Raw genomic sequence first — 26,282 nt, forward strand, 5'->3', positions numbered from 1 at the left:
TCTGTTAATCTCTGCTTTCACTTGCTTGGAGAGTGCAGCTTTCTCTTTGAAGATGCCTTTAGTCTCAATGTCCTGGAGTGTTTTACATACGTGTTATTCTATATATCTTATGGTTTCGGGTCTGATATCGAGGTCTTTCATCCATTTGGATTTAACCTTCGTACATGATGTTAGGTGGGGTCTAAGTTCAAATTTTTGCAAGTGACTAGCCAGTTGTGTCAACACCACTTGTTGAAGAGGCTTTCCCTGCTCCATTTAGGATTTCCTGCTCCTTTATCAAAAATTAGGTGATTGTATGTCTGGGGAACATTCTCTGAGTATTGAAGCCTATTCCACTGATCTGAGGGCCTGTCTTTATTCAAATACCATGCTGTTTTGATAACTATTGCTTTGTAGTACAGTTTAAAGTTTGGGAAAGTAATTCCTCCCATATTCTTTTTCCCAATGATTGCTTTAGCTATTCTAGGGTGTTTATTGTTCCAAATGAATTTCAAAAGTGTCTGATCCACTTCTTTGAAGAATGTCATGGGTATCTTTAGAGGGATTGCATTATTGTCCTCAATGGAGAAAAACTGAAAGCCTTTCCCCTAAATTCTGGCACAAGACAAGGCTGTCCTCCCTCACCACTCCTATTCAACATAGCACTGAAAGTATTTGCTATAGCAATTAGACAAGAAAGAGATATCAAGGGAATCCAGAGAGGAAAGGAAGAAGTCAAGCTCTCACTGTTTGTAGATGACATGATAATCTACCTAGAAAACCCTAAAGTCTCTATGAAAAAGCTTCTAGAAACAATAGACTCATATAGTAAGGTGGCAGGCTACAAAATTAACACACAAAAATCAATGGCCTTTCTATACACCAATAGTAATAAGGAAGAAATGGACATTAAGAAAACAACCCCATTCACAATAGTGCCACACAAACTCAAATATCTTGGAATCAACTTGACTAAAAATGTGAAGGACTTATACAAAGAAAATTATAAAACTCTGCTCCAAGAAATAAGAGAGGACACGTGGAAATGGAAGCACATACCCTGCTCATGGATTGGCAGGATTAACATCATTAAAATGGCAATATTCCTGAAAGATATATTTTATAAATAAAATTTTTCACTTTAAGATTTTCAAAATTGGGCCTGGAGAGATAGCACAGCGGCGTTTGCCTTGCAAGCAGCCAATCCAGGACCAAAGGTGGTTGGTTCGAATCCCGGTGTCCCATATGGTCCCCCGTGCCTGCCAGGAGCTATTTCTGAGCACACAGCCAGCCAGGAGTAACCCCTGAGCATCACCGGGTGTGGCCCAAAAACCAAAAAAAAAAAAAAAAAACCAAAAAAAAAAAAATTTTCAAAATTTATTTTTATTAATTTTTCTCTCTCATTGTCTATAAAGTAAAATGACTTTGTTATGACACACATGCATGTATGTTTTTGATAGTATAGTCAAAGATATTTATCTTTATCAGGAACACTCAAATTCTTAATGTGTTCTCTTAAAAACCAGTTTATTTGGAGCTGTAGCAATAGATTATCAGGTGGAGTGTTTGCATGCTGCCAACCCAGGTCAATCTCCAGCATCCATATGGAACCCAAGCCTGCCAAGAGTAATTTTTTAGCACAGAAACAGGAGTAACCCCTGACCACTGCCAGTTGTGGCTCCAAAACAACTAATTAAAAAAAAAAAATAAACCTGGGCCCGGAGAGATAGCACAGCGGCGTTTGCCTTGCAAGCAGCCCATCCAGGACCAAATGTGGTTGGTTCAAATCCTGGTGTCCCATATGGTCCCCCGTGCCTGCCAGGAGCTATTTCTGAGCAGACAGCCAGGAGTAACCCCTGAGCACCGCCGGGTGTGGCCCCCCAAAAATAAATAAATAAATAAATAAATAAATAAATAAATATACCTGTTTTGTTGAACAGAATTGAATCACCTGCTGAGTAAATTGCAAAAAGGAGCCTATCATAAAATGATAAAAATAGCTAAAAGACACTGAGTCCTCATGTGTAAATTCCAGTATAAAGAATATTTGCATCAATAAGCTCAATTATACTAAGACATGTTGATTTTACTTTTTACATATTCTCCATTGTACAGATAAGGATGAATTGGAAAAAATGTTGTATTTTTTCCCCAAGGTTGCTATAATTTGGAAAACAAAGAACTTGCAAAAATGGGTCTTTCTGTTTGTTTGAATGGAAAAGAGTTGTTTTAATCCTTTTAGTAATTTGTCTAATTTATTCAATAAATTCTTAAGGTTATTGAGGAGAATAATCGTAAGGAATATTTTGATGCTGGGATTTTTTTCTCACTGATCTTAGCTGGAGATAGGCTAGGAAGGAGCAATTCACTGGCAAGAGAGATGGTGTGTGTGTGTGTGTGTGTGTGTGTGTGTGTGTGTGTGTGTGTGTGTGAGAGAGAGAGAGAGAGAGAGAGACAGACAGACAGACAGACAGACAGAGAAAGAGAGACAGACAGACAGAGTGAGAGAGAGAGAGAGAGAAAGAGAGAGAGAACATTCCTGCCTGCACGCTATTGTTTTCACTTTTGCAGTTTACTGGTAGGAACTTCGTGCCATATTCCTGCCATACACTTAGCAGTAGCATAATTAATGGTATGGCATTAAAACTAAATTATGTTAATGAGTTAATAAACCTTAAGTTCATGGTTTGCATGTGCCTCAAACCCTATACCCTATACTGAGCAGTAACTAAAATGATAATTCATTGTCCATTGTCTTTAAAGAATTCAAAGGTAAATAAGAGAGATAAGGATTGTCATGCAAAGCTATTGGGAACCTATAAGATAATAAATGCATTGATATAACAATGCAAGATAATAAACATAAGGTCAGGTGTGAACAGCTGTACTTAATAGCAGGAGCAAAAAGTGGCATTACATTTCTAGAAGTGTAAAATCAAAACAACACTCTTCCTCTCATATCAAAACAGAGGTTTTACTATACACAGCTATTAGCAGAATTAGGACAATACCAACCTTAAAGTAGAAATGACTCAAGTCGCAATATGCCTATTTGCTAATTATACCCAAAGTCTTGATTGAAACTAACAGGTGCTACAGTACTTATTTTTCTACTGTCTCTCTCATTTGAGGTGCTAAAATGCCTTCTTTAATAATGCCATAATAATAATAATAATGCCATAATAATAAAAACGACATAATAATAATGACATAATTCAAAATATAAACAAACTGAAAGTCTTCCTTGCTTGACACTGAGCAGAACTACATAAACTATATAGATGACCAGCAATTTCTTTTTTCAAAGGAAGTATAAGACATTTCTGAATTCAGGTAATGTGGTAAGAAATTACCTCGTTTTTATGTAAAGTTATATAAAGTTTTAAAATGCAATTATCGGGGCCAGAGCAATAGCACAGCAGTAGGCCATTTGACTTGAATGCGGCCAATCCAGGATGGACTCTGGTTCAATTCTCGGCAATCCCATATGGTCACCGAGCCTGTCAGGAGTGATTTCTGAGAGCAAACCCAGAAGTAATCCCTGAGCGCCACTGTGTCTGGCCCAAAAAACAAACAAACAAACAAGCAAACACACACACACAAAATAAAATGCAATTATTTAACTATGGATATTGAAAGACACACTTCCTAAAGTTTCTTCACTTACATGTTTTGCATATATGGCTTCTTATATTTGTCCTTCTCTCCCTCCCCAAGATTTGACTTATAGTTTTTGTTTAGCTTTTTTTTTTTTTTTTTTTTTTTTTTACAGAAAGTTGTTTCTAAGAGAAAAATAATCAATGGTTTCCAGGATATTCATAAGTTGGCCTTATGTGATACCTCAAGAGGCTTAGTACATATTTTGCATATGGGTTCAATCCCTAATACTACATGGTCTCCTCAGTGACCCATCAAATCAAAGCTAGAAATATCACTAAACACTTCCCTGTGTGGCCCCAAAACAACCACAATAAGGTCTGATGCAATACTACTTATTCTGTGTACTATTATATTGTTACCATAATGAAGATACTTTATGTTTAATTTTAATCTTTATGTTGCTTCTTCAGGAATGATTCTGGTCTGACTTATTTATAGATAAACTGTATCTCTAATTATTGTCTAATCATTTATTTAAATACCCTGGTTACAGAACAGTTCATGGTTGAGTTTCAGTCATCAAATGTACTCCACCCTTCACCAGTAACTTTCCCACCACTTCTACCAAAATACCACATTTTCCTTCTCCCTTACCCCTACCTGTCTTCAGGACAGGCATTCTACTTCTTCTTCTTTCTACTTCTTTCTCTTACTATCATTGTCCTGGTAGTATTCAATGCACTAATTCTCTAACTGCAGTCACTGCTCTTTGTGGTAAGCTTCATATCATAAGCTAGTCCTTCCAGTTCTCATCTTTATTGTCTCTAGATATTATTACCATACTGTCTTTTACTTTTGTTATATCTCACAAGTCAGTGAGACTAATCTATGCATATTCCTATCCTTCTGACTCTATTCACTCAGCATAATAGTCTCCATGCCCGAGGATGTAAAAGCAAACTTCCATGACTTCATTTTTTCCTAACAGCTGCTTAGTATTTCATTGTATAGATGTACCACCATTTCTTTATCCACTCATCTGTTGTCAGGCACTTGGGTTTTTTTCAGATTCTGGCTATTATAAATAGTGGTGTGCTGAACATAGGAATGAAGAGGGCATTTTTGTATTTTTTCCTTCGGATATATTACTAATAGTGGTATTGCTGTATTACATGGGAGTTCAATATCCAGTTTCATGAGTAATATACATATTGTTTTCCAAAAAGGCTATACTAGACAGCATTTTCATCAGTAGTGAAAGAGAGTTCCTTTCTCCCCATACCTACAGTCGTAAGGGTTACTTTAGCTACTCATGGCATTTTATGATCCATTTAATGAATATCAGGAGTGTTTGATCTACTTTTTGTGAAGAATGTCATGAGTATCTTTTAATGAGATTGCATTAAATGTGTACAATGCTTTGGGAGTATTGCCATTTTAATGATGTTAATCCTCCACTTCATGAACAGGTTATGTGTCTCAGTTTTCTTGTGTCCTCTTTTATTTCCTGAAGTAGTTTTAGTTTTCTTTATAAAGGTCCTTTACCTCTTTAGTTAAGTTGACTGCAATGTATTTGAGTCTCTGCGGAACTGTGAATGTATTGTTCTTTAGTGTTTATTTCTTCTCTTTCATTATTTGTATATAAGGACATTAATTTTTGTGTGTTAATTTTTTTGGATCCCTTTTAGCCCTGGATTCTCTTTTGAAAATGTAAAATTTCATTGCATACACTCTAGCTCTAGGAGTTTCTTTGCAATGATGTCCTTGACTATTGATTCTTCATGGGGATTTTCTTCCTGAGTTTCTGGGACTCCAATGATTCTTATGTTGTTTCTGTTGAGTTTATCATAGACTTATGTTTTCGCATGTTCACCTTTGTAGAGGAATTTTTTCATCATCTGATCTTTTTTTAAGGCTCTTTCCTAGTCTCTTCTGTTGTATCGAGTTACGCATCTCATCTTCCAGCAAACTGATTCTGTCCTCAGCTGCCTTACTCTGCTGATGTGGCTTTCCAATGAGGTTTTCATTTTGTCTACCAAGTTTTTCAGTTCTGTTAAATCAGCTTAAAAATTTTTTATTTCTACTTTTATATCCTCTTGATTCTTATTTATGGTTCATTTAGTTTGTTCCATGGTTTCTTTGAATTCTTTGAGCATTCTTCAGAGTCCCTCTCTAAAATCTTTATTGGAAAGGCTATACAGGTGACTGCCACTTGTTGGGTCTGCAGAGCTACCATCATCATTCTCAAAGTATGGTGGTGTTCTGCATTGTTTCCCCATTGTGTGCTTTATAGTGTTTTGTTTTCTACTTTTTGTTCTTGGGTTCATTACCTAGAGGATATGTGTATGGCAGTCAGCAGGATTCATGGGGAGTTCACCATGCTGCTGGTCAGCTCTCCTGTTGGTTATCTTCTGGGCTGCTTGGATGGGTACAAGTCACTATCACATCTGGGGAACTTGGGGAGCTCACCCTGCCTCTAGTCAGCATTTTACTGGTTTACTTCAGGCTCTTCAGGGGGAGTTCACCACACCACTGGCCAGCCCTCCTTTTGCTTTCCTTTAGGGCAGTTGGCTAGGCACAAGTGGCTTTCTGACTCCAGGTATCTGGGGGAGGATGTCATGCCTCTAATCAGTCCTCCTGCAAGTTCCCTTTATGGCCCTGGATAGGGGGCATTTGCTGCCTTCAAAGGACAGGGGAACTCATCTATATCTCTAATTACTTCATCACCCTCAAAAAAGAACAGACATTTATATATGATTTATATATGATGAACACTTCTTGCGTTCTGTCTATTCATCAAAGAGCCTTTCCCTTTACATTAGTAGTCCAACTTTCAATATTTTCTCATTTTGTAGAGAATTTTGGAGTCTTAGAGATTTAGAACCAACAGAAAAGAGGAGGCAGAAGCAAAAGATTCACATGGAGGAAGAAAAAGAAAATAGAGCTAAATACTGTGATCAATTTATTATAAAACATTGATTCAAACTAATACAGAGGTTCCTTGAGTTGAGAATCAAATAGTGTAGGCCATGAGTAGAAAAACAGAGATCTTTAATTTTAAAACAATCTTCTGGCAGGATGTTTTTGCTTGCTAAAAATAATTTAATTATATCTTATTCAAATCTTTGATTAATTGAGGTTCACAAACTTTGTTTTATCAAAAATCTAGTGATTTAAATTTTGTCTTATTTAAAAAAAACTTTAGAAAAGGAGCCGGAGAGATAGCATAGAGGTAAGGCATTTGCCTTTCATGTAGAGGGACGGTGGTTCGAATTCCGCATCCCATATGGTCCCCTGTGCCTGTCAGGGGCAATTTCTGAGCGATTTCTGCAAGGGGCGATTTCTGTTATTTCAGAATAACATTTATTAAAATATCTGCACACCAGAAAATATTAATAATAAATACGGTAACCATTATAATAAAAAAGGGGTTAGAGAGATGGTACAGAGCATTTGCTACTTCCCTTGCACCTAGTTGACCTGGGTCATAATTTTGATATTATTACGACTCCCAAGTCTTACTAAACTAAGTGTTTCAGTAGAAGCAGCATATATGGAAGCAGCAGAAATAACAGCAATAGCACCAAGAGCAGCAGCAGCAGCAGAAGAAGAAGAAGAAGAAGAAGAAGAAGAAGAAGAAGAAGAAGAAGAAGAAGAAGAAGAAGAAGGAGGAGGAGGAGGAGGAGGAGGAGGAGGAGGAGGAGAAGGAGGAGGAGGAGAAGGAGGAGGAGAAGGAGGAGGAGGAGAAGGAGGAGGAGAAGGAGGAGGAGGAGAAGGAGGAGAAGAAGGAGAAGAAGGAGAAGAAGGAGAAGAAGGAGAAGAAGGAGAAAGGAGAAGGAGGAGAAGAAGAAGGAGGAGGAGGAGAAGGAGAAGGAGGAGGAGAAGAGGAAGAGGAAGAAGAAGGAGGAGGAGGAGATGGAGGAGGAGGAAGATGATGAGGAGAAAAAGGTGGAGGAGAAAGAGGTGGAGGAGAAGGATGTGGAGAGGAGGAAGAGGAGGAAAAGGTGAAGGAGGAAGAGGCAGAAAGAAGGAAGAAGAAAGAAAGAAAAGGAGGCAGAGGAAGAGGAGGACGAAGTAGGAAGAAGAAAAGATGATGATGATGATGATGATGATGATGATCTGGAATCTCTAGACATTTCCAATAAAGCAGTTTTTTTTTATTTTATTTGAATTGGGCAACATTAAGCAGTGCACAGTGTTTACTTCTGACTCTACCCTTAGTGGTCACTCCTGGTGGGATTCAGTGAACATATGAGTGCCAAGGATCAAACCCAGGTTGACTGCATGCAATGCAAATGTCCTACCTGCTGTTCTCTTTCTCTGACCCCTCCAATAAAGCCAGTTTTTCTGGTTAAACCAGAGTTTATTTATATTATTTGAAACATTACTTTTAATACACTTAAGCTACTTTTATTCATAAATAGAACTAAAGACAAATATACAATACTGACTAATTTCTAATTTAGTTCTATAATAAAATTATTAAAATATATTTTATCTTTATGCTTTTTCTATTTATTAATAACATTATAATAATTATTTTTGAACTTTTCATATAATTTTAAACAAAAACCATATCTATATGCATAGTGTTCTGAGCAACATAACATCATCAATTTAATAGCCTGTATGGCTCATATACAGTGAAACTGAAATTTTGAAACACTAAGGAACTTATTTATTTTACATAAAGCTATGCAATTCGGTACTGAACTTGCTAAACTCTTCTACATTTCACTAAATATGTAACATTTTTTTCATCTACATAAAATAATTTTAATAGCATGGAAATAGGAAAAATACAAACTAAAATTTTATATTTTATAACAATATTTAGAGGCCGAAGGGTGGAGCAGCTAGAATATTTGCCTTGCAAGTGGCTGACCTAGGATGGACCGCAGTTTGATCCTCAGGTTTCCATATAATCCCCCAAGCCAGGAGCGAATTCTGAGCCATATCCAGGAGTAACCCCTGAATGTCACTGGGTGTGGCCTAAAAACCAAGAACCAAAAAAAAAATAAATAAATAAACCAACAAAAAATAAACCAATGTTTAAATTATTATTCAAGGACATTGCTAGCACCCTAAATTTTTATTGATATAATTCTCATATTTTCAAATAACATACTTAATGGACTGAGTATTTATGAAAATTTTCTGGAATTTGATCAAGGTAATGGTTGCAAAATTTTGTAAGCATACTGCAAATAACTCAATTATACTGTTAGAAGTTTAAAAGTTATGGTGCAAAATTACATTTCATTAAAACTATTGTAAGTTAATTATCCATCCAATTATTGATTTAATTAATTTATTTTTATGAGTTGAACCCAGCAGTGCTCTGGGGTTACTCCTAGCTCTATGCTCAGAAATCACTCCTGGCAGGCTCAGGGGACCATATGCAATGCCGGGATTCGAACCACTGACCTTCTGCATGCAAGGCAAACGTCTTACCTCCATGCTATCTCTCTGGCCCCAATGATTTAATTTTTGATGCATCAAATGCTTAATTTGACTGTAAGTATCTAGATTTTAGATGTTTATTTTTTATAAATTTATTACTTATTGATAAATTAATCAATAGGAAAGATTCCCAAATCACTGATCTTTATCAGATTTTTTTAAAACTTTCAATTTGTATCATTACTTTAAGTGAAAAAGTTATTAGTCAGATGTCAGATGATATCTATTTATATTAGTCATAGTTTGTAGTGGATACATATTTCATTATATATGTAAGTTACTCACTAAAATAAGAATACCAATTAATCCCAACAATATTTGACATTATGCGAATGACAAATTGTCCCACGCATGTGAATAAATTAATGATACCTTTTCATTTTTTCTTCTGAACTGAAAACACAGAATAGTGGTTGTACCTAAACATGTTTGAGATGGACCATTAATTTGTATTTCTGTTTTTTACTTCTATTTACTTAACCAGGTACAATTAAAGTCACATAACATTGGCACACGTATTCAACAAATAACATATACAGAATACAATCCACACTCCATTTGCCTATGTAACTTTGAGACACAAGAATGGGAATAGCTTACCAAGAAATATTTTTCAGTGACCTGCTTCCATTCAAGAAAGTGAACATAGTACTCAATGATAGCTCTTTAATAATATTATTGATTTATGGAAAGAGATATAGTAAAACACATAAAGAGCTTGCCTTGTACATGATGACCCAGGTTTAAACTTCTAATCAAATGTCATCCAGTAAATACTGCCAGGAATATTCCCGTGTACAAAGTACTGTATTTTCCGGCGTATAAGACGACCCCCTAATTTTGCAGTTAAAACATAGGTTTAGGCCTATATTCTCTGTATCAGGCAGAACGTTCCTGTGCTGCAACTGTATGTACCACAGTTAGCCAATCACAACAAGCAAAGGTCCAAAGGTTCTACTGTAATAGACTTCCTCTCTGACTCTGGCCAATCTGTGCAGGCTTTTTACAGTGTAGATTTGGGTCCAGAACATTGTCTAATTTGCATGCATAAAAAGCCTGCTTGGATTGGCTGAGTTAGAGAGGCGGTCCGAGCAGCCTTGCAGTGATTGGTGCAGGATCTAGTTGGAAAATTCGTTTTGTGGCAATATTCAGACAATTTTCGTTTAGCGGCATATTGAAACATTTTTCGGGATATACTCGGTGTATAAGACAACCCCCGATTTTCGGTTGACTCTTTTTAGTTTCTTTTTTTTTTTTTTTTTTTTTTTAATTTTTTTTTTTATTTAAACACCTTGATTACATACATGATTGTGTTTGGGTTTCAGTCATAAAAGGAACACCACCCATCACCAGTGCAACATTCCCATCACCCAAGTCCCAAATCACCCTCCTCCCCACCCAACCCCAGCCTGTACCCTAAACAGGCTCTACATTTCCCTCATACATTCTCAATATTAGGACAGTTCAAAATGTAGTTATTTCTCTAACTAAACTCATCACTCTTTGTGGTGAGCTTCCTGGGGTGAGCTGGAACTTCCAGCTCTTTTCTCTTTTGTGTCTGAAAATTATTATTACAAGGGTGTCTTTCATTTTTCTTAAAACCCATAGATGAGTGAGACCATTCTGCGTTTTTCTCTCTCTCTCTGACTTATTTCACTCAGCATAATAGATTCCATGTACATCCATGTATAGGAAAATTTCATGACTTCATCTCTCCTGACAGCTGCATAATATTCCATTGTGTATATGTACCACAGTTTCTTTAGCCATTCATCTGTTGAAGGGCATCTTGGTTGTTTCCAGAGTCTTGCTATGGTAAATAGAGCTGCAATGAATATAGGTGTAAGGAAGGGGTTTTTGTATTGTATTCTTGTGTTCCTAGGGTATATTCCTAGGAGTGGTATAGCTGGATCGTATGGGAGCTCGATTTCCAGTTTTTGGAGGAATCTCCATATCGCTTTCCATAAAGGTTGAACTAGACAGCATTCCCACCAGCAGTGGATAAGAGTTCCTTTCTCTCCACATCCCCGCCAACACTGTTTATTCTCATTCTTTGTGATGTGTGCCATTCTCTGGGGTGTGAGGTGGTATCTCATCGTTGTTTTGATTTGCATCTCCCTGATGATTAGTGATGTGGAACATTTTTTCATGTGTCTTTTGGCCATGCGTATTTCTTCTTTGTCAAAGTGTCTGTTCATTTTTTCTCCCCATTTTTTGATGGGGTTAGATGTTTTTTTCTTGTAAAGTTCTGTCAGTGCCTTGTATATTTTGGAGATTAGCCCCTTATCTGATGGGTATTGGGTGAATAGTTTCTCCCACTCAGTGGGTGGCTCTTGTATCCTGGGCACTATTTCCTTTGAGGTGCAGAAGCTTCTCAGCTTAATATATTCCCATCTGTTAATCTCTGCTTTCACTTGCTTGGAGAGTGCAGTTTCCTCCTTGAAGATGCCTGTAATGTCCTGTAGTGTTTTGCCTATGTGCTGTTCTATATATCTTATGGTTTTGGGGCTGATATCGAGGTCTTTAATCCATTTGGATTTTACCTTTGTACATGATGTTAGCTGGGGGTCTAAGTTTAATTTTTTGCAAGTGGCTATCCAATTGTGCCAACACCACTTGTTGAAGAGGCTTTCCCTGCTCCATTTAGGATTTCCTGCTCCTTTATCAAAAATTAGATGGTTGTACGTCTGGGGAACATTTTCCGAGTATTCAAGCCTATTCCACTGATCTGAGGACCTATCCTTATTCCAATACCATGCTGTTTTGATAACTGTTGCTTTGTAGTACAGTTTAAAGTTGGGAAAAGTAATTCCTCCCATATTCTTTTTCCCAATGATTGCTTTAGCTATTCGAGGGTGTTTATTGTTCCAAATGAATTTCAAAAGTGTCTGATCCACTTCTTTGAAGAATGTCATGGGTATCTTTAGAGGGATGGCATTAAATCTGTATAATGCCTTGGGGAGTATTGACATTTTGATGATGTTAATCCTGCCAATCCATGAGCAGGGTATGTGTTTCCATTTCCGTGTGTCCTCTCTTATTTCTTGGAGCAGAGTTTTATAGTTTTCTTTGTATAGGTCCTTCACATATTTAGTCAAGTTGATTCCAAGATATTTGAGTTTGTGTGGTACTATTGTGAATGGGGTTGTTTTCTTAATGTCCATTTCTTCTTTATTACTGTTGGTGTATAGAAAGGCCATTGATTTTTGTGTGTTAATTTTGTAGCCTGCCACCTTGCTATATGAGTCTATTGTTTCTAGAAGCTTTTTGATAGAGTCTTTAGGGTTTTCTAAGTAGAGTATCATGTCATCTGCAAACAGTGAGAGCTTGACTTCTTCCTTTCCTATCTGGATTCCCTTGATATCCTTTTCTTGCCTAATCGCTATAGCAAGTACTTCCAGTGCTATGTTGAATAGGAGTGGTGAGAGAGGACAGCCTTGTCTTGTGCCAGAATTTAGAGGGAAGGCTTTCAGTTTTTCTCCATTGAGGATAATATTTGCCACTGGCTTGTGGTAGATGGCCTTCACTATATTGAGAAAGGTTCCCTCCATTCCCATCTTGCTGAGAGTTTTGATCAAGAATGGGTGTTGGACCTTATCAAATGCTTTCTCTGCATCTATTGATATGATCATGTGGTTTTTATTTTTCTTGTTATTGATGTTGTGTATTATGTTGATAGATTTACGGATGTTAAACCAGCCTTGCATTCCTGGGATGAAACCTACTTGATCGTAGTGGATGATCTTCTTAATGAGGCATTGAATCCTATTTGCCAGGATTTTGTTGAGGATCTTTGCATCTGCATTCATCAGTGATATTGGTCTGTAATTTTCTTTTTTGGTAGCGTCTCTGTCTGGTTTAGGTATCAAGGTGATGTTGGCTTCATAAAAGCTATTTGGAAGTGTTTCTGTTTGTTCAATTTCATGAAAGAGTCTTGCCAAGATTGGCAGTAGTTCCTCTTGGAAAGTTTGATAGAATTCATTAGTGAATCCATCTGGACCTGGGCTTTTGTTTTTCGGCAGACATTTGATTACTGTTTTAATTTCATCAATGGTGATGGGGGTGTTTAGATATGCTACATCCTCTTCCTTCAACCATGGAAGATTATAAGAGTCCAAGAATTTATCCATTTCTTCCAGGTTCTCATTTTTAGTGGCGTAGAGTTTTTCAAAGTAGTTTCTGATTACCCTTTGAATCTCTGTCATATCAGTAGTGATCTCTCCTTTTTCATTCCTGATACGAGTTATCAAGTTTCTCTCTCTCTCTTTCTTTGTTAGGTTTGCCAGTGGTCTATCAATCTTGTTTATTTTTTCAAAGAACCAACTTCTGCTTTCGTTGATCTTTCGGATTGTTTTTTGAGTTTCCACTTCGTTGATTTCTGCTCTCAGCTTTGTTATTTCCTTCTGTCTTCCTGTTCTTGGGTCCTTTTGTTGAGCATTTTCTAGTTCTATTAGCTGTGTCATTAAGCTACTCAGGTAAGCTCCTTCTTCCTTCCTGATGTGTGCTTGCAAAGCTATAAATTTTCCTCTCAGTACTGCTTTTGCTGTGTCCCATAGGTTCTGAGAGTTTGTGTCTTTATTGTCATTTGTTTCCAGGAACCTTTTTATTTCCTCCTTGATTTCATCTCGGACCCACTGGTTATTGAGCATGAGGCTGTTTAACTTCCAGGTGTTAAAGTGTTTCTTCTGAGTCCCTTTGGAGTTCACAAATAATTTCAGAGCCTTGTGGTCAGCGAAGGTAGTCTGCAAAATTTCTATCCTCTTGATCTTATGGAGGTATGTTTTATGTGCCAGCATGTAGTCTATCCTGGAGAATGTCCCATGTACATTGGAGAAGAATGTGTATCCAGGTTTCTGGGGATGGAGTGTCCTATATATATCCACTAGGCCTCTTTCTTCCATTTCTCTCCTCAGGTCTAGTATATTCTTGTTGGGTTTCAGTCTGGTTGACCTGTCCAGTGTTGACAAAGCCGTGTTAAGGTCCCCCACAATTATTGTGTTGTTGTTGATATTATTTTTCAGATTTGTCAGCAGTTGTATTAAATATTTTGCTGGCCCCTCATTCGGTGCATATATGTTTAGGAGAGTGAATTCTTCCTGCTCTACGTACCCCTTGATTAATATAAAATGTCCGTCTTTGTCCCTTACAACCTTCCTGAGTATAAAGTTTGCATTATCTGATATTAGTATGGCCACTCCAGCTTTTTTATGGGTGTTGTTTGCTTGGATAACTTTTCTCCAGCCTTTTATTTTGAGTCTATGTTTGTTCTGACTATTCAGGTGCGTTTCTTGTAGGCAGCAGAAGGTTGGATTGAGTTTTTTGATCCATTTAGCCACTCTGTGTCTCTTAACTGGTGCATTTAGTCCATTGACGTTGAGAGAAAGAATTGTCCTGGGATTTAACGCCATCTTTATTTCAAAATTTGGTGTGTCTTTTGGGTAGTCTTGTCTTAGATTAGGTCTTTCAGTTTTTCTCTTAAGACTGGTTTTGTGTCTGTGAAGTTTCTGAGCTGTTTTTTGTCTGTGAAACCATGTATTCTTCCATCAAACCGGAAAGTGAGTTTTGCTGGGTATAGTATTCTGGGTGAAGCATTCATTTCATTCAGTCTTGTCACAATATCCCACCACTGCTTTCTGGCATTGAGCGTTTCTGGTGACAGGTCTGCTGTAAATCTCAGGGAAGCTTGCTTGAACATGATTTCCCCTTTTGATCTTGCTGTTTTCAGAATTCTGTCTCTATCTGTGGGATTTGTCATTGTGACTAGGATGTGTCTTGGGGTGGTTTTTCTGGGGTCTCTTTTGGTTGGTACTCTTCGGGCATGCAGGATTTGATCACATATATTCTTTAGCTCTGGAAGTTTCTCTTTAATGATGTTCTTGACCATTGATTCTTCCTGGAAATTTTCTTCCTGGGTCTCTGGGACTCCAATGATTCTTAAGTTGTTTCTGTTGATCTTATCATAGACTTCTATTTTCGTCTGTTCCCATTCTTTGACTAATTTTTCCATTGTCTGCTCATTTGCTTTAAGTTTTTTGTCCAATCTCTCCTGCTGTATGGAATTGTTATGTATCTCATCTTCCACAGCACCAAGTCTATTCTCAGCTTCTGATACCCTGTCCCAGAGCTTATCCATTTTGTCATTCACTTCGTTTACTGAGTTTTTCAGGCCTGTTAGTTGACATGTTATTTCAGTTTGGAGTTTTGTCATTTCTGCCTTCATATTTTCTTGGTTCTTATTAGTGTTCTGTTCAACTCGATCCATGGTTTCTTGGAGTCTGTTGAGCACCTTCCATATTGCTAGTCTAAAGTCCTTATCTGAGAGGTTGATTAGTTGTTCAGTCATTATCTGGTCCTCAGAATTGTCATCTTCATTCTCTATGTCTGATGCTGGCCTGCGCTGTTTCCCCATTGTCACATTTGTATTGTGGGTTTTTCTACGTGTTGTAGTGGTATTCATTGTCTATATGATGTAGGCAGCACACTCCTCTGGCTCCTCCCTTTCTGGATGGGCTGACTTGCCTCTAAGGGAGGGGAGTCCTCCGTGGATGAAGCCTCACACTGGGTCAAATCTTAGGCCCGAGCATGTAACAGAGAAGACAGTCCAGAGAGAAATGTTTGCTTCTGTGATATAGCGCCGTTCTTAGTGTGATTTTTCCTTCTTGTTGCAATGGAGTTCTTTCCTTAGAAAGAGTGCACGGCCGCTCCGCTTCGCTACGCGGCCGTGCTCCTCTGAGCCTCTTTTTGCCCCACTCGCAAGAGTTTCACGCAAGAGGACAGTAGACAGACATAGACAGGTCACACTCACAGTCTTTCACAGCTGAGCCCCACTGGGCCGGTGTACTTTCGCGGATTTTCCCCGCCTGGTGTCACACACAGGGAGCCGGATTTTGCAAAGCTTAGCCGGTTGGTTTTTATGCTCTGAAGTCCCTCCCTGAAAATGGCGTCTGGGCGAGCGAGGTTTCTGGAGGCTCTTTTTGCCCCACTCGCAAGAGTTTCACGCAAGAGGACAGTAGACAGACATAGACAGGTCACACTCACAGTCTTTCACAGCTGAGCCCCACTGGGCCGGTGTACTTTCGCGGATTTTCCCCGCCTGGTGTCACACACAGGGAGCCAGCTTTTGCAAAGGATAGCCGGTTTTTATGCTCTGAAGTCCCTCCCTGACTCTTTTTAGTTTCAAACGTCGTCTTATACGCCGCAAAATACGGTAAGTCCTATGTATTTCCAGGTATGCATCTGCCCCTCACAAAATGGAGGGAGGAAGGAAAGAAGAAATAATTGCAAAAATCGGTCATTAGCAATGTTCCAAGATTCATATTCAGTGCCATTTGCATAAAATGGGATTTATTTATTTTATCTTGCATGTATCTCTCTCCTCACTGTCTCTCCTTCACTTCCTCTCTTAGTCTCTCTCTCAAATGTACTTATCATTGTTCCCAAGCTTGATTAGATTTATAGTTTGTTTATCTGAGAGTGAAATGCTTTATTGCATCCAGAAGCCAACATACGTGCACCTCCACAACCCAGCTGAGTAAAACAAACTCATTTTGATCTTTGTGTACAAAGCCATCAGCACTGGTTCAAAGTGTAGCTCCGTCAGTTCTGGACAGCAGATGCAGAGTTCAGTTCTTCTCCTGGGCCCTTGGTTTCAATTAGGCTGTCTGCCAAGTGGCCCATGTGCCTCTGTGTGCTAAAACATTTCTTTGACACAGATTTTTTAAATTAGGAAATAAAGACTTCCCATGTGATTTTCTATATATACAATTTATGACAATTGATTTTATAGTTAAAATACAAACATTTTAAACATATTTCTCTTTCTGCAAAATAGCAGCTTTCTAACAAAAAAGGAAAATTAGAAAAATATAAATTTTGCATTTCATTTATTTTTTTATACTCTAAAGTTTATTCAGACATATGTTAAAATACTAAAGACCATTGTATTTCTAAAACAAACAACTTTGGCTTAAAAAGAAGACAGATACTAGGCTATAAGCAAGCAGTTTCTAACTTCTAGGAAGTGTAAATAGTAAGAATTAAATGTGTGTGTGTATATATATATATAAGATATATATATATAAGATATATATATATATATATATAAGATGCTATAATTATTTGAGATTGTTCACATCCTTGAACAGAGGAGATTATATTTTTCTTGCATTCACTACAATTACTTTTACCTCCTGAACTTTTCAATACTACTTTGTGAGCTGGCAGAAGATACCACAAATCCCCAAAGTCAATTTCTAATATCTAATTCTTGATAGAAGAATGAGTTAAAAGCATAGAAAATGGCTGTACTTCAATGGCACCAAATACACATTAAAGAAATCCTTGTGTAGCAAATACTTTAAAATTATTTAAGGTAATAATATTTGTTAATACTTAGAAAAAATGCTAAGTAATAAGACAGCCAAATGGGCAGTAACCTATCTATAAGGTCATATTGTATAAAATCTGGAAAACTGAGGCCAGATCTATAGAACAGCTAGTAGATGCTTGCCTTGCACACAGTCAACCCGGGTTTGATCCCTGGCATCCCAAATGGTTCCTCCAAGCACACCAGCAGAAATTTATAAATGTACAGGCAGGACTAACCCCTAAGAACCACCAGGTGTGGTCAAAACAAAACAAAACAAAACAAAACTAGAAAACCATGACAGCTTAAAACCTTTTTGAAGTATTCAAGTTAAATTTGCCACGCAGAACTAAGCTACCCCTAAAAGCAAATTTAGAGACATTTAAACTCTATAGACCTGGAACCACAAATATGTTGCTTTCTTAAAAGAGGTTAATAACTTCTACAGCCAAGCCAAACTGAAAATTACTGAGCACCAACACTAACAACTGAATGGTAACCAGCTGTTAGATGAATTAGAGAGCAGTTACCATATCATGTTAGGATATTCACATAGTATGAGAACATACATGTCCCTTAGGAAAATAATATTCAAATAGTTATTTTCTATTATGCATACTAGGTGATTTTATTGGTCTATAGTTTCAGCAATCAGGGGCGGGAGGTAAATAAGTGTTTGCATGAAAAATTAGTTATTATAGGTTAGAATGTATAATTTTTGAGACAAAGTTAAATTTTTTCCTCGGTTTGTCAGGAATATTTTTTGCTGATGTGAATATTGGAAGTATACATTTTAAGCATAATAATATTAAACATAGTAAAAACAAATTTACTAAATATAATTCAAACAAAAAGATTAAAATATATTTCATGTAATATGCTGTTTAAAGAAAGTTTGGTTTTTATCTTATAACACACAAAACCAATATTTTGACAGATGCATACACATACCACATAGAATACATACACTTGAAAGCACATGCTAAAAATCTATGAAGCCAGGAGAACTGGTCTAATATTGAATGATTATGATATCTGAATAGTCCATGGCCCCCAAAACATGAATAAGTCTCTCATCTTTAACAGGCATTAACCTTGACTGCTAATATTTTGTATAAATAGGCTCCTCATTTTCTGAAATTCAACCATATGTTCTTATTCTCATACATTTTATTAATAGTTTATGGCCATAAAAATTATTAGCACTTTCATTTGGGTGACTCATTTGGAATTTCCTCATTGGTTGCTATTATATTGACATTTTTCTCAAAAATTGACTTGGCTTACTTCCTTGAGTTTTAGCATTTGCCATTCTTATGAGAGAATCCTCAAGTAAAAGTCTAGAGACCCAAATTAGATAGAGGTAAGCACTTACACAATGTTGTAGGATCTGGACATATGTAAACAATCAAAGAAAGCAGATGTCTTTAAATTTTGGCCCATTTTTGCCAGTGTTGTAATGGCATTGCTATTCAGCTTGATCCACCTAATTTAGGACATTAATATTTCAAAGAAGATTCCTAAGTAATCATAAGTAATACAATGTTGTAAGGTAAATCATAGAACTCAAGTATTGGTAAGTGTTCTTAGGTCTAGGTAATTACTGTACATCTTCTATCGGCCAAAATTAAATGAAGCATAGAATCAGTTTTCACTCTACATCATTTAAATATTTCAGTAATAGCCAAGACTCATTAAAATATAACAAAAGAACATCAAACGAAAACTTATAATACCTTCTTTCTAGTCTTTATACAAATATAAACCCAAAATGAGGTGATAATTTAGGTTAAGCTACAAGATGCTACAAGATACTACAAAACAAGCCATAATGGTTTTAAATCAGTGTTGTAATTTTTGCTGTCTTTCTATTATTCCCTACACTATTCCTTTATCTGTTATTTTTTTTATTTTAAGAAAAAAGGCAGTTTATTTTAGTCAAAAAACTTCAAATTGCTCATAATTAATCTTCCAGGGAAGATATAATTCTGTTGCCACACTGGAAGGACATATAGATCCTAATAGAGAGTAGCCAGAGAGAGGTCTTCCTCATACTATAAAAGCAGCGGTTTTCCCCTAGATTCATCCATTTTTATGGCCAGCATTCTTTGCCTGAAACTGATTAAAAACATCTTCAGTGCCCAATAGAAGTCAACATTATGGTACTGCTAGTGATATTAATAGAGGAAATAACTAAGTTAGTTGTGGTCATTTGTTCAAGTAAAAAAGTGTGCCCATCATTAATCTGGCATTTCCTGAATGGCAGTAAGGAAATAACTTTACCTACAGAGTATGCATTTGTCAAATATAAATTCTATACCTGACTTGTAAGAAGCTTTGAATCCCCAGAAAAAAAATTTCTTAAAGAAATCTCAAAAAGAAGGTTAAAAACTCAAAAAATTAAACAGAATGCTGTAAAATGAATTAACAAAGAATTGTGTGAATGCAGAAGATAGAAATCAAGTTCAAACCAATAAAAATCTCTATGTTTTTCAAAAACTATTCAGAATCCAAAATGCTTATTCATTTGTCAACATTTGTGTAAAAAGAATCATATTAGGGGCCAGCGAGGTGGCGCTAGAGGTAAGGTGTCTGCCTTGCAAGTGCTAGCCAAGGAGAGATTGCAACAGCGGTTCGATCCCCCGGTGTCCCATATGGTCCCCCCAAGCCAGGGGCAATTTCTGAGCACTTAGCCAGGAGTAACCCCTGAGCATCAAATGAGTGTGGCCCGAAAAACAACAACAACAACAACAACAAATGCCATAACTAAGAATAAATTTAGAGAACATCATGGTCTGAATGTGTAAATGAGTGAGATAATAGTTTGGTCTTGAATGTCCAGAAGTGTTATATAATTAACTTTTATTTGAATTTTCTATTTCACTGAGTTGTACCCCTTTCAAAATTCAAAAGTATTTCACTTAATTTATTATCCTATCCAAATTATATATAAAATTATTTGACTTTTTTAAAGTTACCTTTCATGATGCAATTTTTATTTTAATTTGTTCTATATAAAAACAATTTAACCAATGTAATATGATTACTTTCAACCAATCAATAAACATCATACATACTAATACAAAGTCATAGTTATTTTTATTTTGAAAGGATAATCCCAAGTGGTCAGGCATATCTGGTTGTGATCACATCTTACTCCTTACTCTGTGCCCAAAGGTGACTCCTCCCAGAATTTGTGGGACCATATGTGGTGCCATAAAATTAGTCAGTTGATTAAATGCAAGGCAAGTGCCTAATCTCTGTAAAATTTCTCCAATTTTGTTTTTAGTTTAATATAAATACTTCAATACTTTAATCTTCATAACAGTCATCTAGAGATTTAATCTATTCTTTGGAAAGATATGAATGAATTACATTGCTTTCACAATTGATTCGTGGATTTAAAATACAGAAATCAAATTCAAAAACCTGGGTTCAACTTTTTACTAAGGCCTTTATTTCTGTTAATGCCTTTCCTTTATGGTTATTTCATCTCAATTTTCATTGACATTCTCTTTTTGAATAGTAATAATCATGTCTATGTAATTATATAATTTTTCACTTACCACTACAAATATACATTTTCTATATCACCAAAAGTATTTACATGAGTATGTAATGTTCTATTGAGTTGATGTCTACTTAGATGTCTTTTAATAAACTTTTGTGAGGTGATATGCTTAGATTTCTTTAATTATTTTGATATTAATCACATTTATTTTACTTTTTTTTGTTGGTTGGTTTTTGGGGAGATTTTGTGCCACACCTGGCAGTGCTCAAAGGTTATTCTTGGCTCTGCACTCAGAAAGCACTCCTGGCAGCCTTAGGGGACTATATGGGATGCCAGGAATTGAACCCGGGTCAGTCCCTGGTTGTCAGCATGCAAGGCAAATGCCCTACTGCTATTGCTTCAGGGCCCACATTTATTTTAAAAGTTAAAAATTTCATAGACTTGACCTCAAAGGTGAGGTCATATTTGTTTGGAAAACCATTTCCCATGAATCATCACAAAAAACTATAAAATATAACTACCATATTTTTTGCTCTATAAGATGTACCTGACCGGAGAGATAGCGTTTGCCTTGCAAGCAGCCGATCCAGGACCAAAGGTGGTTGGTGGGAATCCCGGTGTCCCATATGGTCCCCCGTGCCTGCCAGGAGCTATTTCTGAGCAGACAGCCAGGAGTAACCCCTGAGCAACGTCGGGTGTGGCCCAAAAACAAAAACAAAACAAAAAAAGATGTACCTGACCATAGATCACACATAGTATTTGGATGCTCTCCTGTCCTGCACTCAGGCTTCAGCAGCAGGAGGCATTCGCTCCATAATATGTATTTGGGGGGAGGAGTGCATATTATGGTACATCTTATGGTACAAAAGTGTATCTTATGGCATGAAAAATATGGTAATTTATTCTTGAAGATTCAAATCTCTTTATAAATTCCATTTATTTAACTATGAAATATCAAGGTAAAGTTTGAGAACTATTGAAAGATATTTCATGTAGTCAACTCAAAGTCATACAAAATAAACACAAATCACAATGCCTACTTATTTATTGGGTTTTTTATAGACTCATAAAATTAATTCTAATTAAAACTGACAGTTTCATTTCTGTTTTTATAGACTGACTAGTTCTCCTAAGTTGTTTACTGTGAATATAATTTTATTACATTATATAAGCAATAACTTAATATGATCTGAGTGAAGGACATTAGTACTTTTCTAAGAATGACATATATTACAGATAATACAACAGGTAATGTGTTTACTTTTCCATCTGCATATGTAGGTTAAATCCCCAGAGTCACATATGGTTCTTCAGTGCAACACCAGCAATAGAGCTGAGTGTTTGCTGAGCCCATATCCAAAAGTGAACTCTGAGTACTCTTAGATGTGCCCTCATCTCACCCAAAACAGAATGATATATGGGGAAAGGAGAGATGGTACAGGGCATCTGCCTTGCATTATAGCAGCATTGCATCACATGTCCTTATATTGAACCATTGGTCCAAATATCTAGAATCATGGGAAGAGTATCTTGGCCTTCTAAGCAACACTGGAGAAACCCTTTTTTTTTTGTTTTCGGGTTTTTTTTTGGGGGGGGGGGGCACAATAGGAGGGGCTTAGGGGTTACTCCTGCTCTGCGCTCAGAAATCGCTCTTGGTAGGCTCAGGGAATTGGTCATATGGGATGCCGGTGATTGAACCCGTGTCGGTCCAGAATTGGTCGTGTGTAAGGCATACGCCCTGCTGCTGTGCAATCAGTTTGGCCCAAGAAATCCAGGTAATTCCATGTATGCTCCTAACTTGGGTTCAATCCCAGGCATCCCATATGGTCCCCCAAACCTTCCAAGAGATATTCCTGAGTGCAGAGCGTGAGCATATCTAGGTGTAACCCCAAACACACACATACACAAACATATAATAATATAGTAATAAAAATTATATGTATAGGGGCCGGATTGGTGGCTCAAACGATAAGGCGTCTGCTTTGAGGGTGCTAGCCTACGACAGACAGCGGTTTGATCCCCTGGAGTCCCATCTGGTCCCGCAAGCCAAGGGCGATTTCTGAACACATAGACAGAAGTAACATCTGAGCATCACCGGCTGTGGACAAAAAACCAAAAAAAAAAAAAATCATATGTATAGATTTTGTCACAAACATTTAACTCAATAATTCTTTAACATGCTTGTCCCTTTTGCTTTACCAAGTTAGGACATTAGGCAGATAATAAACCCAAATTTGAACTTACTGCAGTATTTCAGAGTGAGAGGACAATGGATATGACCTTGAAGAACCAGATGATAAAAAATGAATTCCTAGAAGCCAAAATTGATTCATAAAATATACAAGTAGAGATCTCTGACTTACCCTATTTTATGTTTTAACTTTTATTTGAGAACTGGAATTATTTTTTATTGAGAACTGGAATTAATACTTATTAATTAATAATATAATAATAACTGTTTAAGAAAGTTTTCTTATTTATTATTCGTGCCTATGTTTTCTAGATATATATAATACAATACAGATTGTATATATGTAATACACTGTATCATATTTAATGTGATTTGTGTGTATATGCATAAAATATATATATCATGGTTAGGATATCGCTCAATTGATAAACCACCACTTAGACCATGCAAGGCCTAAATTGAACCCCAGCATTGCATACCAAGCAGCACCAGATGTGTCCTCTGCAAACATTTTACAATCAAGAAACCTGTTCTTAAAAAGTAAGATCCTTTAGGAGATACCAATATGAAGCAATAGTAGAAAGCCTATAAATGTCTAGTAACAAAATATATTGGTATTTTTTCAATTAAAAAAGTAGGTTTTATCAAATGTGTTTATTATTAATTATATTTTAATATTGAAATGGGACTATCTTGCTCAGGCACAGTGTATGTTCATTTAAAATGTATATGAATTTCTTTGTTCTACACAAAGAGAGACTAACAAAAAGGGAAAAATCTTGCTCATAATTCTCTGGAAATCCAGAAAACAGTAAAATCTTGACTATAATAGCTTACAGTAAAATGTGGGAAGAAAAACACCATTCAATGCTCTAGAACATTTTTCATTGCCATTTTCACAAATATTTAATGTTTTTCTTATATTCATAGTGTCTGATAGAAAATGATCAACAGAGTAGTGATGTATTCAAAGGGAAAATTACAAAAAATTTATAGATTTGTTCTCATACATGATTCTACCAGTTTTTAGGGAGAAATTAAATAAAATAATATTTCAATTAAATTAGATGTTATATTATATTTTCTGAAAATATTAAATTGCATTCAAAATATACAAAATAATTCTGTCAGTAGCAATGAATAGATACTCATAAATGCTGCTAAGAAGCAAAAGAGAAACAACATAAATTATTGTAATCATTGTTATTATCAAGATTCAATGATATGTTCCCATATTTTTTATTATATTGAGTTGGATGTGCTTAAAGCAAATTAGGTAAGTGTTGTCCCTGTCCTATGGGAACTTAGGACACAGCTAATTCAAACAGACAGTGGTTCAAATCCTCGCATCCCATATGGTCCCCCATGCCTGCCAGGAGCGACTTCTGAGCACAGAGCCAGGAGTAATCCCTGAGTGCTACTGGGTGTGACACCAGCTAAAAAAAAAGAAATAAAATAGACTACATTGTAAGGCAAATAAAAGATAAGCATAGACAAATAAACACATATTAAGGGCATAAATTTAATTTGTGAAGAATAATTAAACAAAAGTATTTTATTGCTTATAAATTAAGGAAAAGGTATATGGCATAATGCCTTGACAAACCAATTGTTATACTGACAAGAATGATTTACAGTGAATAATATTGCAGTAGCACTTAAAGTAAAAACTTAATTGAAATATCAGATTGATAGAATACCTGAGATTCTGAATTAACAATTAGAAAATACTGCTTTGTCCACAGATTACTGAATACATTTTTGATACATTAACTTCCTATATTTTAATAGGATAGGATATTTCTGGTCTATTTCAGAAAAACAATCAAATAAAATTAGCAAGGAAAATAATGTATTTCCATTTATGAAATGAACTTTAAAATGTAACTTATTTTTTATTCATCAAATTTATAAAGTATTGTAAAGATCATACTGTTTTACGTTTTCTTTGAATTTTATAATGGCCATCATCTAAACTCCATACTGCTCTGTTCTTGTAAAACAAATTTTCATAATAGACTTAATTTAAGTAAATTCAAAATTTAATTGTACTGAAATTAGATCCTTATGTCTTCATTAACAGATGAATAAATGTGTAATAAACTAGGTTTCATGATTCAAATCTCCTTGGTTCAAATATTTAAGAATGAAAAGAAACAGCACAACCATTGAGTATTTATAACAGCAATGTAAAATTCAGTTGTAGTAGTTGCATAATTTTACAATTTTTCTAAAACACCCTTGGTGTTATCCAGTGTTTCTTAGTAAAACACATTTCAGTGTTGTTTATTTTTTAATTTGTCCTTTATTGCCTGCTTTGCCATTGAACATGTGTTTGCAATTGTATTTAGTAAAATTCATGATCTTAACATTGAACACCAAAGTCAATGTGCCTTCCTGGCACAAAACAGCCAGTATTCAAAAACTTTTCTAATGTTTGGGATTTCTGTCTCAATTGACAAAATTGAAAAATATGTATTAGCGAAGCAAAACCACTATCTCAAAGCCACGTTGAAAATTACTCCAACCTGTCAAAGCCAATTGAAATTCCCCTCCCTGTCCAATTCCCAACTTCATTTTGTATGTGTAATAGAAAAAGTTGGATTTGATTATAACCACATGCATAAGGAATCAAGAAATCATATATCTCTACTATACATATATTATTACTACATGTAATTTTCAAAGAATTTTTCTTTTTTTTCTACAATCTATTCCAATTCACCTATTATTACTAAGTCATTAGAATGCACCAGCTATGAATGAGCAATTTAATTAAACATGAGTTGTAAAATACATTAAGAAGTCCTAAGTACATTGTATCATTTCGCTTTGAAGATGCAGCAAGCTGAAGGGAAGAGACCTAAAATCCCATCTCTAATACAGATTCAAAAATTTGGAAATTTATCAATGTTAGAATATGTTCTATTGTTTATTTATTTTACTTGTATGTTCTCTGCGTAATTTTTATTCAGGGATCACACCATTCAATCTTTATTCTTGGCTCTGTGCTCTGGAAGCACTTCTTGCAGAGCTTAGTAGTGAGGATAGAAATTAGATCAGCAGCATGAAAGGCAAGAGCCTTAACAACTAACCAATATGAACAACCTTTCTATTATTTATTACATTTAAATACCAATTATAGTTATCATCTAAGTATGATTTTCAGGTAA

This window comes from Suncus etruscus, chromosome 4, assembly GCF_024139225.1.
Source record: "Suncus etruscus isolate mSunEtr1 chromosome 4, mSunEtr1.pri.cur, whole genome shotgun sequence".
Classification (NCBI taxonomy): Eukaryota; Metazoa; Chordata; class Mammalia; order Eulipotyphla; family Soricidae; genus Suncus; species Suncus etruscus.